Genomic DNA, 5,775 nt, shown 5'->3' on the forward strand with positions numbered 1-5,775 from the left:
CTGAGGAGAAAGTAAAATTATTACATGTATGCTATCAATGACAGATTCTCTTTACATTTTCCATTTGACAGATTTTTAGGGGTCAGATTTAGAAAAAAAAAAACATAGATTTCTTTCCACATACAAATTTTTACCATATGAAATTAGCTAGTTGCATCCGTGTGACATTATGCATTTTCCTCCAAATTATCTGTAAGGTGCCAGGCAAGTGTTTACTGAATAAGATGCCTGAAGCCCTTATCAGAGTACCTGAGTCTGATGTCCTCCAGGTTCCAATTCCAACTTCTTACAAATCTAGGCCCTGGCTAACAAAATGAAGTTCCTGCTTCTGGCAAGGACAACATGAATAAGTCCCCAAATTCCAGTTCCAGTCCTGCCTCTCACAGGGGTTACATGGATAAGATCCCAGCTTCTGGCCCTGACCCTGACCCTGACCCTGGCCTGAACCTGACCCGCCTCTCACAGGGGTTACATGGATAAGATCCCAGCTTCTGGCCCTGACCCTGACCCTGGCCTGAACCTGATCCGCCTCTCACAGGGGAGACATGGATAAGATTCCAGCTTCCGGCCCTGACCCTGACCCTGGCCCGGGCACAATCATGACATTTATGGAGTGTGGAAAAGGACAGGAAGCTTCTATCTCTGTGTGCCTTGCTCTTTGTGTTTCATCTCCTAAATTCAGTAATCTACTGAAAGTTAAATTCAGATAGTTGAGGATATTTTTCAGGCTCAATTCTTCCGGCAGTGATACTTCTCAGGCAGTTTTTGCCTTGGAATCATGAACACCCTGCATTGGATTGTATGCACATTCTGTTAAGTCTAAGCAGTGGATTCAGGAGTCAGATCTCACTTGAAAAGTTAAAAAAAAGTAGTTCAAGTTCAAATTCAAATCAAGTATATTCTCATAGTCTATTTTCATACTATAATATCTTTCCCTCTGAGATTTCCTGTTTGGTACACCAAATCACTGTCAATTAACTCCACTCAAAGAGATCTGCACTTCATGTCACAAGGTCCCTGACTTAACTCAGTCAGCATCTGCCTCTCTCGCTCTACAGGATCGCAAAGCTCAGGTTGCTTCCTGGGTAATCTAGTTTCCTCTTAGAGTGGCAAGCTACACAGACTAGATTTTTTACTACTCATCAAGCTCTACCAAGTGCATGCTAAAAAAATTTCCCACAGATAAGATCACTAGCAAAACGTGAGTTTTAAATGTCTACTCAGCTATTCATGTTTTGGTCATGAGGCAACTAAATGTTTTCCTTAAATGAGCAACTTACTCCTAGTATTGAAAAAGATACCAGAAGAGCCAAGTGGGTGTGACATAGACGGGTGACATTCCTCCAAGTGTCTTTTGTTGGCCATTCTTTGACATTCCTGGGCCCCTGAATGCATCCCCATCAGATATAACAGGAGAGCAATTGTCATGCTTCTGAATCAGAGAGGAAGCCAAGATGAGCTCCAGGTATGCCACTTCATCTGCCCAGTTCCTCAAATCTTCAATTTTCAGGGTCAATCCACTTGTACAAGAACGGTGCTATTTGAATCTCACTGCACTGTGTAACGTGATGTGCTCCTCAAGGTGAGAGCTCACTTGATTCATCAAATCATTGGATGATTTTGTTGTTGTTGTTTCATAAGATGACCTAAGCAGTCAGACATCAGGCTCCCTGCCACCAATGGAGACTCCATCTTCACTCTTTCTGTGATAGTAGCTTTCATATGGGCATGAAGTCAGAGCAAACCAAGGCCAAGCATTCACAGTTCCATCATTTTAAAAAGTAGTAAATACAGTCTTAAATCCAGAAACCTGATTCTGCATATTGTCATGTTCAAAATTTTAAGTCAGAAAAGTACAGCCTAACTTGTGTGCAACCTGGTGTTCCTGTTACTCACTTGATTACATTGTCTCTATAACGACGAAGACATAGCCCATTACTTATTTGTACTATGCGCTGAAGCAGAATGTTCTGTGCTTTCACGTGAAATCTATATATCCGAATTACATAGAAACAAAAGGCTAAGAGAAGAATACCATTACATCCTGTGCTTTCTCAAAAACAGTATTTTCAATGTTTACTTGAGGCTTTCATCAACTAAATTATGTAGTGTGAGAGTTTATGCTGCTACTGTGACCAATGGAAGCAGGGCCCATTTAATATGAGAAATGTCACATAATTCAATGGGATCACATCAGGAATACTGAACATTGCTGAAAGTTATAGATGTCTAATAAAACCAATATCTGCAATGTTGCAGAAGAGGAATATTGACATAGAATATCATTACATAAAAACCAAAATCATATTTTAGAGTTTCATAAATTTTTTAATAATATATACAGGTTTTGGAACAACTCACAGAATAGATCAACAATAATACTACTGTGAGTGGAAATTATTGTATCCTTGCCAAAATATTTTCCATTTTATTGATTAATGTTCTTTAGAGAAAATTTTATCAGTAACAGTAACGGGGAAATGGGAAGAACCTCAAAGTTCTCTGAACTGCCTCAGTCTTTGTCTAGTGCAGACCTACATCTGAAGCTTGAGAAAAGGCAATATGCTGTGGGTATAAAGAATAGATCAATTTAGCAAAGACCCTGTCCACAGTCACTTTAGCCCAAGCATAACCGATCTGAATTCAATCCCAACACTTTTAACCCTCATTCGTCTTCCCCTGGAAGATCTGGAGTGGGAAGTTATCATTTCTCAGGCCTTCAGAAGCAATATGCTTTCTGGTAAAAATCTATTTGCGATGCATAAGGACACACAAAGAGATCTTCAATTCACTCATTCACTCGTCAAATGGCCACATTGAGGGATGTGGTTGAAGATGGGAACTCTGAGTCTCCCAAATTGAAGGCAGAGGCCCAAGTACTGGGTAACCTTCTGCTGCCATCTCAGGCACATTGCCAGGAAGGTCTGTTATAGTGGGAGCAGCTGGGAGTCAACCTGGTACTACCATCGGGGATACCAGCACTGCAGGGCGCATCTTAACTCACTCTGCTCTTAAGTCCACTACTCAGAAGCTGTTCTCTGGAGTTACACGTTTTGTGCACGCTGAATTTTATGGGGAAAATGCACAGGACATCAAGAGCTGACAGAAATTCTAACACTAGAAGAACAAGCAAAATCCTAAAACGAAGCTGGATTCTGATTTCAAACCATTTGTCTGATGCTGGTTCTGGGCAGGTACTGGATCCTTGTATCTACACGCTCATCCTTCCATGTAGGGAATAGCTTGGGGTTAGAATACCTTTGTGTTCTGAATTTGTTCTCAGGAATGCAAATGTGTGCTGAGGGTAGGCCATTGCACCGCCTCCAACCTGGGGTCTTGTCTTGTTTCGGCATTTAAGGATAAATTGCAATTTTCCATCTGCTAAAATCTCTGGGATGGACTCCAGAAGGCTGCAGGGAGACGTGGGCTTCCCCAGTGCTTGCTGATGGAGTGAAGCTTGGTGGTAGTGTGCTTGAATTGCGTACGGATTTTCATGGCCTAGGCAGAGAAGAATCTCCATTTACATCAGGCTGATGATGGTAAGTATAAGCAAATATACCCATTTATCAGTGTGGGCACTGCACTAATAAGAGGCAACTCAGGCTTCCCTGGGGCTTCTGCATGGACGAAAGCTCGATGCTATGAGTGAGCATCGTGTGTAATCTCTTTGGAGAGACACTGCATAAGGAAGGTACCCAAGCAGAGGATGTTTCCAAAGTAAAGAGAAAGTGAAACAGAAATCCGTTACCCAGCTTGGAAAGCATAGATCCCTCAGGACACTGCATGGTGATGACGTCTGTTACGTTCATTGAAAACAACATAAGGCCTTCTAATGCCTGCCTTGAGGCCAGCTAGATTTTGTGCCTTTTGTATAGACACAATCATTATCAACAAGATGGCAGCACTTGCCATACTTACTTCCCTTATTGCATAGACTTCTATGTACAAATACATGAGTGAATATCAGTGGTTAATAGTCTTTTCCCAATGAGCTATACATTTTACCAGCTGCTCTGATCAAGAAAGTCTCTCCCACAATGTTGGCTCATAAAAAGAGACTCCAATTCCCACGTTCAGATCTATATGCAGGGATTTTCAAGGGCTTTGCAAACATGGTTTGCTGCTACACTCCCTTCCGTCTTTGGGCCTCTCTGCAGTCCTTCACAGCTAACAAACACAGGGAGGCGTATGAGTGTTGGGAGACCCATAGCCATCCTACCAAATGCTTTTTCACACACACAGAGTGTGTAAAAACATTGTGTCACTCTCATTTTTAAATTCCAAGAAATTCTAAAAGAGCCTGTACTATGCAGCAGACATGGTGATGTAACAGGCTCATTCTATGTTTGCATGTGAGCATCCAATCTGAGTGCCCGTTCTCCTAGGGCTCTCTTTGCAACCCATTTCTCTGCTTATGGACTGGAAAATCAGAGGATGGTTCAAGACATCGAGTCTTGCATCCGTGTCGGAAGCTTAGGAAGAAGCTTTGGGATCCTGACTTCAGAACAGCTCAGCTCCTGTCACCATGACCATGTAGAAAGTGAACCATTGGATGGGGAGATCTGTCTATCTATCCTTCTCTCTATAAATCTCTTTCAAAATGAAACAGATCTTAATAAAAGATTCTTTTCTATGCCTTGTGTATTAGCAATTAAGTTGTCCAGGAAGACGCCTGGGTCCCACATGGGACTACATGGATTTGATCTCCTATCCTGGATCCTGACAGAAGCTCTCAGCACATGCACATTAGAGCCTGGCAGACACAGCTGGTGGCTTGAGTAATACTGCTCCTGTCATTTATTTAGAAGACGTGATTTATTCCTGGTTTGTAAACCCTGGTTCTTACTTCCTGCTCCAGGACGTCTTCAACTTGTCTGGGCCTTTAGAACTAGAAGTTTAGCATTCAGTCTCTATTTCTGCCTCTCAGAAATAAAACATAAATCATTTTTTTCATGATCCTCTGATTTCAGAGGGATCTTTAACAATAAGATGAGAATTGTCTTTCTTGCATCTCTGACCTATCCCTCAAATTTTCCATCTCTTGCGGGGGCGGGGCATGAATACTCTGTTCAGACAAGAAATACAGAAATTTTCCTATTTCATAGGAAAAAATGCTTTGATGACTGAAACATACTAAAACCAAGCCATCAAGATCATCACAGTGGACAGGTCATTGGGAATTTAGAGCATGTTAAAATTACACATCGTGATGGCTGCTGAGTTACCATCACAAAAGACATATTTGTATTTCACAGCACCATGATGCTGTTCCCAGCAGTGTTACCCTATAAACAATGTTTTTCATGATACATGATTTAGATAACTTATACATCTACTTACACTGTTTGATTATTACATTAGTGATATTGCTATCTGAATCTGTATAAGGGTATCAAGTTGAGAAACCACAGAAATAGGTCAGTGGGTTTTGTTTCCAGACATACTTAGTGATTCCTGCATTTTGTAAGTGGCAGTATACATTTTTTTTTAAAGATTTATTTTTATTATTTTTTCATTGGAAAGACGGATATACAGAGAGGAGAGACAGAGAGGAAGATCTTCCGTCTGATGATTCACTCCCCAAGTGAGCTCAACGGGCCGATACTATGCGGATCCGAAGCCAGGAGCCTCTTCCGGGTCTCCCACGCAGGGGCAGGGTCCCATAGCTTTGGGTAGTCCTCGACTGCTTTCCCGGGCCACAGGCAGGGAGCTGGAAGGGAAGCAGGGCTGCTGGGATTAGAACCGGCGCCCATATGGGATCCCGGGCGTGCAAGG

This window comes from Ochotona curzoniae, unplaced genomic scaffold (assembly GCF_017591425.1).
Source record: "Ochotona curzoniae isolate NIBS_2020 unplaced genomic scaffold, NIBS_Ocur_1.0 contig_3737, whole genome shotgun sequence".
NCBI classification, from domain to species: domain Eukaryota; kingdom Metazoa; phylum Chordata; class Mammalia; order Lagomorpha; family Ochotonidae; genus Ochotona; species Ochotona curzoniae.